The 13,023-nt window shown below is 45.3% G+C and overlaps 1 protein-coding gene across 1 annotated transcript in view; it reads left to right on the forward strand.

Moving 5' to 3' along the window:
• The window catches only part of DNAI1 (dynein axonemal intermediate chain 1), a 298,189-nt gene that overhangs the window by 113,340 nt on the left and 171,826 nt on the right, over nt 1-13,023 (forward strand). The gene's annotated exons all lie outside the window — the stretch shown is intronic.

Here is a 13,023-nt window from a genome sequence, read left to right on the forward strand (position 1 = left end):
GGGCAGGCCCTACGCTGGGATCAGCCATCTGGCTGGCACCGTTAGGGCTTCTCGGCCAGGGCTCAGGTCGGTCGGCCATCTGGGGCCAGCCCAGGGCTCCTCTGGCAGTGGGGGGCAGCTCAGGGTTCTGTCCAGCCCAGGGCTTCTTGGCCGCGGGGGAGCGGCGGAACAGGGGGACTCAGGGCTCCTGCCGCAGGGGGTGGGGCCTCGTGCGGAAGGGGTGGGGCCGTGGGGCTAGGCTCCCCGAAGTGGGGGCCCATCCACCGCCCATAATTCCTGTCCTTTTCCATCAAAAATGTATGTGCTGCATGTGAATATACCCATGCTGTGGGGCTGATTCTGCTCTAGCTTCTGTGGGTCTTATACCGTCATTACTTGGTATGATGGGGTGTACAAACATCACACAGGGCAACAAGGGGTTATGGGCACTGGAACGGGTTACCTAGGGAGGTGGTGGAATCTCCATCCTTAGAGGTTTTTAATGTCAAGCTTGACAAAGCCCTGGCTGGGATGATTTAGTTGGAGATTGGTCCTGCTTTGAGCAGGGGGATGGACTAGATGACCTCCTGAGGTCCCTTCCAACCCTGATATTCTGTGATTCTCTGATTATTTTGGGCTCAGCCAACCCCGCCCTGCCACACCTGCAGCAAATGCTGCATGTGTTGGAGGAATTAAAAGGCAGGGAATTGCTCATTTGGGTGGTAGAGTTGGAGGTGAGCAGACTAGCAGCCCACAGCTCCAGCAGTGCAGCGCAGCGGGAAGCCTAAAGACTCTGACACAGCTACCCCAAAGGGGCCCTCCCTGAGGAAAGGGAGGACCCACCCCAGAGACAACCAGAGAGGGAAGTATCCTGTGGACCTTGGCCACTGGTAACTCCCTCTTATTTCTTTTGATTTGGATTTCCCCACCAAGTGGACTAAGCTGGGGCAGGATGAGCAGAAGAGGCCCAGGGAGGACAGACTTAAGCAGCCTTGGAGGCCAGACCACTGGTAACCCAAAGGGCCCTGGGTTGGAGCCTGGTGGAGTGGAGGGCCTGGGCTCCCCTCCCCACAGGCAGCCAGGGGTTGCAGCCATGGCCACTAGGCCATGCTCCCCAACCAGACCCTGAGTGAGGACCATTACACTTGGTTTTAGTGGAGATACTCCTGGGGTGCGAGAGAGGAGGATCAGTCCCTGTGACTCCCAGAACGATGCAGCCAGTGAAGAATCCACTGGTGCTACCGCTGAGAGAGAGAAATGTTCTTTGAAGGAACGTTCTCCTCAGGCTAACGGTGACAATGGCATTTACTCCACACTGGGTCCTCAAAATAACCCACTGGAACAATCTCAGTACTGGTGTCCTCTTTAAAGCACCCCACCTTGGCCGTGGTTGAGATGGCATAGCAGAGTTCTGTGCTACCTCTCTTGCTGGCTGGCAAAGAGAGCTCGCAAGAGCTGCAGAGAAGCAAACAGCAGAAAGGCTTGTAGCAGAGCCTTTTTGCTGCCTGACACTACTGAAACCAGCGGAGGCATTTGTAACTTAGTGTCCATGCCTGGGGCTGCCATCTGACACCAGTTGCGGTTGAGAAAGGAGAAAACACTGGCTGCCTCTACACGAGAATAAAGCCATCAAAGAGCTCCATGCCCAGCAACCAAACAACTGACAGTCTCAGTAAGAGAGCTGGTGACAGATCTCCCACTCCCTGGGAGACAGTGGTCCCTCTTCATTCTCACCTCCTGCTCCTCCATAGGTGGTACCTCGGGCTAGCAAAGCAGCATGCTGAAAATCTCTCCCTCCTAGTTCTAGGGTTGCCAACTTTCTAATCACACCACACTGAACACCCATGCCCATGCTCTGCCCCTTCTCAGAGGCCCCATCCCCCGCTTGTTCCATTCCCCCCTCCCTCCATTGCTCACTGTACCCCATCCTCACTCACTTTCACCGGGCTAGGGGAGGGGCTATGGACTCTGGGCCGGGGGGTGCAAGCTCTGGGTGGGGTGGGGGATGAGAGGTTTGGGATGTAGGAGGGGGCTCCAGGCTGGACCCAGGGGTTGGGGTGCATGTGTGTGTGTGCGGGGTCCCAGTGGCGATTACTGTGGGCAACCCTACATGCCCACTGCACCAATTCACCCCTCTCTCCAAAGGCCAGGTGCTCTCGTGTCCCCTTACCAAACCCATGAGCTACCCTGGCCCTCTTTATCTGGGATATTTATTGAAAGAAAAGCCATGGATGCAAAGGACATCTGTTAAGGACAAGATATTTGAGTGAGTTCCTAAACATACTTTAGATAGCATTGGACCTTTGGACCTCAAAGGGATGTATTAAACCTGCCAGACAGATGAAGAAAGCACAAGTAGACTGAGAAGTAATGGGACCTTTGGATGTTTGTACATTCATCAAGAAGCAGAGAGGAAAGGTAACTACATTCTGGAGTCTTAAGCTTTTTCTCCCTAAAGCAGACAGTATAAACAGACATTTAAATATTACTGGTTCACGTAGTGGAAGAGTCATTCACAGCAGACAGCCTCTATTGAATGGTTACTGAGGTGGGGGAATGTTTACTTTATAAATGCACTGAGCGGATCCATTCTGTCATGTCTTATAATTTTACAGTAAACCATCAGTGTGTGCTTCGATAAACAACGGCAGCGCATCCGAGAATTCTGCTCTGCCAATCTGTTCTCTCATCTGCGGATTAATGTCATAGATGAAAACATTTGCATTTAAAAGGGTATCTAGATTTTCACTGTAGGAATATTTTTCTATTGCATATGTTTTTGGAGTTTTTATGTAAATCAGATTAATTATTTATATATGCATTGCTCCATCAGTCTCCATTCAGAGTCATAAGACATATTTACTGTACAAAGAAAACTATTGAAGTCTAGTCTAGTGAGTGAACAAAGCAGTCACAATGTGGTTAAACATGATATGAGGCAATTCCTGCTAGGTGAAACCAAATTTTAAATTGGATAAAACATCCATTTCTGAAGCTAGGAAACGATTTATTTTCTGAGGCCCAACGGTGGGGACAAAGAATGAGGTAGCTTAAAAATATTAGATTTCCATTAGGGACCTGAGAACAAATTCAAGTCAGTTTTATTTGCAGAGGTTTCATGGCCAATACCTGGTTTTCATCTGCTTTTGTTCGTACTGCCTGTACCATGACCTGACAGGGTTTCTATTGCCAAAACCACATGTAGTAGTGGGGATGATACTCTGAGTAATGATGTGACCCCAGCCATCTCCCTCTGACTTAATGAGATATTGTGACCTAATGTTGTGGGATTTGAAATCTTCAATGAACTATCACAACAATTTAAAGTCCTTCCTGAGCTTCCGAGTCAAAATGAGACATCTGGTCTCATCACAGCCTTTTCCTTTATCCCAAACCCACCGTGGAACATACGTCTCATAGAGAGGGATGTCCCTCATTTTAGTCCCAAACTTAACCTAAATTTGGTACCCCCTCACTTCTCCTGCTGAAAATTATTTACAGCAGAAATAAAGACCTATGAAGCTGAGCATATAGAGAAGAGTTATTGATATCATAGGAAGGAATTGCACAGCATTTTAGATTTCCTGCATGAATAATCTTGGTTTTCCTCAGTGTGTGTCTGTCACGCATTGTCTGACATTTAGGGCCTTGGCATGTCAAGAGGCATGCCACACAGTTTGTCATGATCGCAAGATTCTGCAAGAGGGGTTCATGCCTGTAATAACAGGTATTCTCCTCAGAGATTGAGGGGCATTGGCAGAACTGTGGAGGGGAAGTATCACAGTGGCTGCCTGCAAAGGATTGAAGTCAGACATACCAGGGAAAAATGTGGCCAATTATGTTTTAATGAAGCTAGCGGCAAACATCCTTACATTTAACAAATGCTAAACTTGCTCACCATTTCTTGTAAAGGGACACTGTCCGGATGATAGGAATTTTCATACCCGTTCAGACAAGTGGTCCACCTAGTCTGGTATCCTGTCTCCAGAAGTACCCAGTAGCAGCTTCTTCAGAGGAAGGTGCTAGTATCCTTGTAATAGATTAGAGAATAATCTGTTTATAGGGGAAGTGACATGCTAACCTTGGTGAGGATGAAGGTTTATACTCTTTATTTTCCTTTTATCCCATCAAGTGTAACTTTATATATTGTCATTATCTGTATAAATATTTAATCCTTTTGGAATTCTGGTAAGCTCTTGCCTCAACTGCAGCTTGTGGCAATGAGTTCCACAGGGTATTTATGCATTGCACAAAAATAGGTTAAAGCGAACATTAAAAAGAAAAAACAAACATGTTTCATTGCTTCTGTTACTAATAACATCTTACTCAGTAATGCTGAATAATTTTAAAAATCTCATTTATTTTACCTATTTACTCTAAACTTTGCATTTCTTTGAGCTTCCTGTTCAGTTTTGGTTTTGTTTACGGACAGGTTTTAGGCAATTTCACTCTTAAGTTCTCATGAGCTGTCTGGGTTGAAAACAAGGGGAAGTTTTAAAAGATATAAAAATGAACTCCCAAATCATTTTAAAGGGTGAAAGATTTGGAGAGGACACCATACAAATTTCTCCATTTCTTCTCTCTGCCCCAAACCAGACATTGTTTTTATTATGAATTACTGTAAAAATACTTGTCTATTTACATAAATAATGAAAAAAAGCAATAAATCCTTGATGAAAATTGTACTATATGGATGTGTTTTTTTACAGCAAATTATAGTGATTTTTTATCTCCGGAGGCAAATTTTTTTGTATTTGGTAACAAAGAATTGTGCAAACACTTCAGATGTGGTTCTTCCTTGTTACCTATGTCGTAAGTGAACCTTTGTGTATATTATCATGCTGCCAAAATACTGGATCATTATCACATGCTTATATAAGGAATTAAATTCTCCGCACATACCTAGACACCGTGTATGCTGGTAAAATGATTGCCATGACACACCCAGCATGGATGCAGCTAATGAAAAGAAGTTTATCTCATGTTCACAAACCCCCGGTAAAAGAGGGGACAGACAGGCAATTCTGTTCAAGTATCATGAAGGCTGTAAATGAAACTGGCAAAAGTTTATGGGATTCCAGGAGCAGCAACACCTCCTCCCCCTGCCAAAAACAGTGAAGGTGTTGGAGGGATTGAGTTCTGAAGGAAGATTAAAAGAGCTAAGTGCCAAATTCTGCTTTCCAAAATTCAGTGGGAGGCACTGGTGCTCATCTGAGGACAGAATTTGGCCCTCCATGTGCAGACTTTGGCCCAACGGTATTCAAAGTGTGCAAACACCAGTGCCGGTGCGATGTTGTATAGGGTGGGGCAAGGGGTTACAGCTTGGAATAATGGAAGGATATTGATCGGCTGGTCAGCTCCAGATTGGACTACGTACTGTGGACACACGGCTAGGACTGCGTCTGGAGACTCGGTGAAACTTCAGCTAGTGTGTAACGCGGCTGCTCCCTCGCTCGGGCCATGGCTACACTTAAAACACTACAGCAGCACTGCAGCTGTGCCGCTGGAGCATTTCATTGTAGATACTCACTGTGGTATGGGAGGGGTTTTCCTGTCACTGTAGTTAATCCACCTCCCCGAGAGGCGGTAGTTAGGTTAATGGAAGAATTCTTCCATTGAACTAGCGCTGTCTAAATTGGGAGCTAGGGCATGGCTACACTTGCAGATGTAGAGCGCTGTGAGGTAAACCCACCTTTGGAGAGCGCAGTAGGGAAAGCGCTGCAGTCTGTCCACACGGACAGCTGACAGCGCACTGGCGTGGCCACATTTGTGGCACTTGCAGTGGCATTGGGAGCGGTGCAATTATGGGCAGCGATCCCAGCATGCAAGTGACTGCAACGTGCTTTTCAAATGGGGGTGGATGGGGTGGAGTGTGACAGGGAGTGTGTAGGTGGTGGGGGGAGAGAGTGGGTTTTTGGGGGGCTGAGAGCATGTCAGCATGCTGTCTTGTAAGTTCAGACAGCAGCAGACCTCCTCCTCCCCCTCGCCTCTCTCTCTCTCACACACAGCATTCCACAGTAATGGCTTGCATGCCGGCTGTCAGAAACGGAGCTTTGAAAGGGCATTTCCGCATTCCTATAGGAGTTCAAAACAATGACAAGAGTGGCCACTTGACTTAAGGGGATTATGGGACGTTTCCGGAGGCCAATCAGAGCGCAGTAAGGCAACACCTCGTTCACACTGGTGCCACAGTGCTACAGCGGGGGCGCAGCAAACGTTATTCCTCTCACCGAGGTGGAATACCAGCAGTGCTGTAGCCACGGAGTCAGAGCACTCTACGTGCCTTGCCAGTGTGGACAGGGAGTGAGCTCTGGTGCCCAGGGCTCCTTTATTGCGCTGTAACTCGCAAGCCAAGTCCTTAGTGTAGCTTAACTACATTAAGCCAGTGTAGCTGGGTAGACCTAACTTTTCAGTGTAGACCAGCTTGTCTACACAGGGACACTTAGAAAAGTCAATCTGAATTAACTAAAGCTGTGAATTTAAAGTGGATTCATTCAACCCCTATGTGGGTGCTCTTTTTCAGAATTAAAGTGGCCTTAATTTGGTTTAACTAAACCACTTGAAAAGTTAATTCAGGTTAACTTTTCTGAGCAGCCCCATGTAGACAAGTCGTTAGTGCTGATTCTTGTAAGGAGCACAACACATCTGTGCTCTGTATCTGCACTTTACGTCCAGATACAATTCAAGTTGTTTTTGATCTGTAAATTCTAAATGTTTTTTGTCTTGGCTACCTTAGAAACCATTTTCTCCCAGTGTGATCCTGCACTGAGACTCTGGAGTGAACAGCAGTAGTACTTTGGTGGCAGGTATTTTCTGTGAGAAAATCTCGACTCAGGATGTTGCTTCCCTTACTTCGATTTGAGTCAATTGGCTTTAAAGGCTTATCTGTTTTCCCAGGCCTCTGAGGAGGAGATGGGTTGAAGAAGGTGTACATGAGTTAAGGGGGTGGGGTGATTACCTCAATGGGTTGGACAAATGAAGAAGAGCTTGTTATATGACAACAAGTTAAAGTTTAGGCTCCATTTTCAAAAGCAGCCTTTAATTTGGGGTATCTCCATTTTAGGTGCCCAACTTTAGATACCTAGGGCCTGATTTTTTATTTTTTTTGTAAAGCTGTCAGCAGCCAGCTTGCCTTGCCACCCCTTCACTAATTCAGAGAACAGCTTAGCAGCTAGCATACATGAAGCAACCATTACGGAGAGCATGACAGAGACCGGGTAGAACAAACGCTCAATCACACTTCCAATAACAGTGTTGACAATAGATCTGGCTCATCTTCCTTAGGCCAAATCTACACTACCCGCCGGATCGGCGGGTAGTAATCGATCTATCGGGGATCGATTAATCGCGTCTCATCTAGATGCGATAAATCCCCGAATCGACACCTGTACTCCACCTCGGCAGGAGGAGTAAGCGGAGTCGACGGGGGAGCCCTGGCAGTCGACTTGCCACCGTGACGACATCCAGGTAAGTTGAACTAAGATACTTCAACTTCAGCTACGTGAATAGCGTAGCTGAAGTTGCGTATCTTAGATCGATTCCACCCCCCCCCCCCAGTGTAGACCAGCCCTTAGCATCAGATGAAGGGGTCTGACCAAGGGAGTATCCAAAGCTGACAACCATTGTCATCAACGGGTGCTGCCCTAGGTAGATGGATCTGAAATGGATGCTCTCAGCAATTTTGATGCCTTGCAAAACAGCGCTGTCGGTATATACCGTTGAAAAGAAGTGACTCTAACGTAATTAGCACTTTTATTTTTGGGTATATCATATTGTGCAATTCCATTTATGCAAGATAGAACAGAGCGTTGCTGGCACATACTGCCTGTGACCTGTAATAGTTGCGCTCTTACGATAGCCCTTCTGGTTCAAGAGAGTTATGAGCCTGCTACTCAGTTTTCAATCACATGTCATGGCCATATAGGGAGCATATCAAAATATGCTGAAATGGATTTCCTCAACTTTCATTTTTAGTTCCTCAGAACAGTGTGTTTTTCACTAGAGGATTAATTTCTCTTCAGTGAGTCTCTTGCTTAGTTTTCATGCTCTATAGGGCTTCATAATACAAACAAATTTTTTTTTTTGTATAGGATCAACACTTTTTTCCCCAAGGGAGCAATGCCAAAAAACCAAGTACCCATAATTACAATATTGAGAATACAGCTTCCTTTTTGGAAATAGATGCCACATAAATAGATTGTCATACATGAAGTATTTAGTATGCTCTGCGATAATCAGATTCATTTTTAATGCATGATGTTCAGAGAAATAGATGTAGTGTGGTACTCGGACAGAGACAAATACACCATTGAAATCATAGGAACAGTCTTTGTAAGTTATTGTGCCCAGGCTCTGCTGATAGATGCCCCCAGAACTATAAGTGGGCCGATGTTGTGACAGGTCATCCTTTACTCTTCAGTCTTATTGGATTTCAGGATCAGAAAATTGGATCAATCTTGGTGCTTTTGGGCTCACTGAAATGTCTCTCATAAATCTCAAAACATTTCTCCTTGTTCTAATCTCTGTCACTGAGCAGTCACATTCAAAAGGCAAATCTTCTTAGGAGGCAGATAAATGCTCTGAAGTAGTAGAAAGAATTTACCCTTTCTTTTTTGAAGGGTGAAATTTCCTCTAGACTCTAGAGCAAGGCCTAGGCACCACTTACGCCCCTTGAGTCCCCCTGCTGGCCCTCTGCACAGGGCTGAATCTCATTCCTTGAGTATAAATGTCCCAATAGACAACACACAGGGCCCCATCCTGTTTTCATTGACTTCAACAGGATCTGCAGCTAGCCCATCAACAGCAATTTATTTATACTCTGGCATCTGATCCCTCCTGCAATACATTGAAAGATGTCTTGATTCTTAAATGTATTTCTTTACTTGAACTTAATGCTTGCAATGGGGCCCAGGCGCTGAAGTCCTCCCATCCAGCTACCGGTAGAGCAAGAGCAGTAACGCAAGGAAAAGCTCTAGATAAATCAGCAGTGGTGTTTGTGTATCATGGGACATTTGAATAGTGAGCACGGGCTGGTGAGGATGCTAATCCTTGGGCTACAAGTGATGAGGGAGCTCCTCCCCTCCAGCTGTTTTCTGTGAGCTCTTGTGCAGGACCCAGTCTGGTAAGCTTGTTTAGAGCACGCCTACTGGACCAGACCCAGCAGGTGAGCCGAGCAGAGGAATGCCTATGTTCTCCTGGACTGTGCATCGCTCTGCGGTTTAGCTGCCCAGGTGACTGGTGTGGGGTTTCAGTGTACACGCACAGAAGCAGAAACATAGGCACCTGCAGAACTTTTGCTGCAAAAATTCAGACACTAAGGGAGTTTAGACACCTACAGTGTTTGGGGGCAGCTGAGCGGGGGTTTTGTGGGGACTGATTCTGGGATTTAGGCACCTGAAGTGGCAATTAGGCGCCTAACTCCTTTTGTGAATCTAGCGCTAGAATTTTTCCACAATTTAATTGTGGTCGTGTCCAAAACCTCCTGCTGGTAGGTGCTGTAGAGACGTAGACAGCACAGGCCATATCCTGGGGAGCCTCTAAGCAAAGCACCTGATTGTTCAAGCAGCCCTAAAACACCAACGCTTTCTTCTCGATCCCTTAGGCCCCCGTCCTTTTGAGCTGTACAGGCGGATGCCTGCCTCCCATTGACTTCAGCTGGATTCTGTGGGGGTGTAAAAGGTTGCCCACGTGGAGTCCCATTGAAATCAACAGAGCCTCACATAGGTGCAGGGCTCTGTCTATATGGATTGGATCGCAGGGTCAGTGCACTGCCGGGGGTGGGGGGTGTTACCCGGGGTTCTTTCAACCCAAAGCTCTTGGTAACTTTACTCTGTGCGAGGAGGTGTCAGGAAATAAATCAGGGGAGACACGGCCATCCGACCGATAGATGGCTGGCACAAACAGGACAACACAAGAGTGCTTTCACTTAAAGCTAAACTTTACTTGGTCTCAAGCACTTACACACGTCCACAACAAGATTAGTAAAACACCCCCAAACCTTGATAATTACCAACGCTGAGTGTGGCTCTCGAGTGGCACAGTGGCAGCCCGTCTGCCAGTGGGGACCACAAGATGCATCCAGAGGGAGAGCCCAGTCCCCAAACGAGTCCCCTTATTTATACATTAGTAATAGAATGACATGTCCCTTAAAGAAACCTTGTTAAGTAAGCAGTTTCAAGCAAGAGGTTCCTTCTGATTATACTGGTCTACAATTTTTGAGAAGTCGTCTGCTTCAGAGATAAAATGTGCTATTTATTATGTATTTTGATGTGCTGAATTCAAATATGACAATTAAAACAACTGATTGGCTACTGTTTCTAAGATATTTAAGTTTTTACATTTTATGTCTATGTATATTGTGTAGATAGTAGAGTTTTAATCATAAATTGTAAACCTAGGTCTTTTCATGTGTTTATGGTTGCTTTACATGATAATATTTCACCTGTCCTGTTTATGTAACACTTTAAAAATCAGCAAAAGGGTTATAGAAATAAAATTTATTATGAAACAAAAGGCAAAAAACTATTATGTACATAGTTTAGTCCTATTCAGTGTCTACTCGGCGCTTCTTGGCTTGTCTCTTGTATTCATTAAATGGAGCATCTCTTGTCACTGTCCAGCAATAGTCTGCAAGCATTGATGGGCTCCATTTGCCCTGATAGCGTTTCTCCATTGTTGCAATGTCCTGGTGAAATCGCTCACCGTGCTCGTCGCTCACTGCTCCGCAGTTCGGTGGAAAAAAATCTAGATGAGAGTGCAAAAAATGTATCTTTAGTGACATGTTGCAACCAAGGCTTTTGTATGCCTTGAGGAGGTTTTCCACCAACAACCTGTAGTTGTCTGCCTTGTTGTTTCCGAGAAAATTTATTGCCACTAACTGGAAGGCTTTCCATGCCGTCTTTTCCTTGCCACGCAGTGCATGGTCAAATGCATCATCTCAAAGAAGTTCACGAATCTGAAGACCAACAAAGACACCTTCCTTTATCTTAGCTTCACTTAACCTTGGAAATTTTCCAAGGAGGTACTTGAAAGCTGCTTGTGTTTTATCAATGGCCTTGACAAAGTTCTTCATCAGACCCAGCTTGATGTGTAAGGGTGGTAACAAAATCTTCCTTGATTCAACAAGTGGTGGATGCTGACCACTTTTCCTCCCAGGCTCCAATGACTGTCGGAGTGGCCAATCTTTCTTGATGTAGTGGGAATCTCTTGCACGACTATCCCATTCGCAGAGAAAACAGCAGTACTTTGTGTATCCAGTCTGCAGACCAAGCAAGAGAGCAACAACCTTCAAATCGCCACAAAGCTGCCACTGATGTTGGTCATACTTTATACACCTCAAAAGTTGTTTCATGTTGTCATAGGTTTCCTTCATATGGACTGCATGACCAACTGGAATTGATGGCAAAATATTGCCATTATGCAGTAAAACAGCTTTAAGACTCGTCTTCGATGAATCAATGAACAGTCTCAACTCATCTGGATCGTGAACGATGTTGAGGGCTGCCATTACACCATCGATGTTGTTGCAGGCTACAAGATCACCTTCCATGAAGAAGAATGGGACAAGATCCTTTTGACGGTCATGGAACATGGAAACCCTAACATCACCTGCCAGGAGATTCCACTGCTGTAGTCTGAAGCCCAACAGCTCTGCCTTACTCTTGGGTAGTTCCAAATCCCTGACAAGGTCATTCAGTTCACCTTGTGTTATGAGATGTGGTTCAGAGGAGGAGGATGGGAGACAATGTGGGTTCTGTGACATTGATGGTTCAGGACCAGAAGTTTCATCCTCTTCCTCGTCTGACTCAAGTGAGAATGATTCCGGTGCATCAGGAACCGGCAGTCCTTTTCCATGGGGTACTGGGCATATAGCTGATGGAATGTTTGGATAATGTATAGTCCACTTTTTCTTCTTTGACACACCTTTCCCAACTGGAGGCACCATGCAGAAGTAACAATTGCTGGTATGATCTATTGGCTCTCTCCAAATCATCGGCACTGCAAAAGGCATAGATTTCCTTTTCCTGTTCAACCACTGACGAAGATTTGTTGCACAAGTGTTGCAGCATATGTGTGGGGCCCACCTCTTGTCCTGATCTCCAATTTTGCAGCCAAAATAAAGGTGATAGGTTTTCTTAACCATAGTGGTTATACTGCGCTTTTGTGATGCAAAAGTCACTTCACCACAAACATAGCAGAAGTTATCTGCACTGTTCACACAAGTACGAGGCATCTCTGCTCATTCTGGCTAAACAGAAATGTGTCCCTTTGCAAAATCAAACACTGACAAATAAGAGAGCATGACACTGTATGATTTCTAGAGCTGATATAGGGCAATTTGTTCAGCAGAGTGATGTAAGCTTCGTTATGATTGCATCATCCATGACTTCTAGGAATAACATGATGCAATTCATATCATATATGATGCAATACCAGCTTCAGATTGCATGATTCATTGTTTTGCCTAAAAAGCAAGTACTGTCCAAACCCAGTCATAGATTTATTCATAGATCCAGTCAAATATGTAGTTTAGTCATTTCTGGTTTAAATTGAGATCCCTTCCCTTTATAACTCACTTATCCTCCGCCATTCCCAAGTCAAGGGTCGTATATACTGACCCAATAGCATATCTTGAAAACTAGAGCCAATCAACAATTTTAAGCATCACTTTCGTTCTCAGTGACCCAAAATTAGTAAAGTTTGACTACATTTATTTCAGAAGCAATTTGGCTGTAAAGCAGTGTTATTGATTAACCAGGTGTGGGTCTTTCCAGAACTTGCAGCCTTGAGACCTCAGTAAACATTCCTGGGGCACATCCTACTCTTTTAAAACGCATGTATCAGCAACTTCAACACAGTTCTTATCGGGAAGGACGCAGGGTCAAGCTGCCCCTTCCGTGGCACCCCAGAACCCCCTCCCCTCCTGTCTTGGTCAAGCTGAGTTTGCTGAATGGCCAATTTACAGCTTGCTGACTAGGTTGCTTTTTAACAATAAATCATAGTGATTTTAGGCATTTTACTGGTTTGCCAAAACCTCCCCGTACA

The sequence above is a fragment of the Malaclemys terrapin genome, chromosome 6 (assembly GCF_027887155.1).
Source record: "Malaclemys terrapin pileata isolate rMalTer1 chromosome 6, rMalTer1.hap1, whole genome shotgun sequence".
Lineage (NCBI taxonomy): Eukaryota > Metazoa > Chordata > Testudines > Emydidae > Malaclemys > Malaclemys terrapin.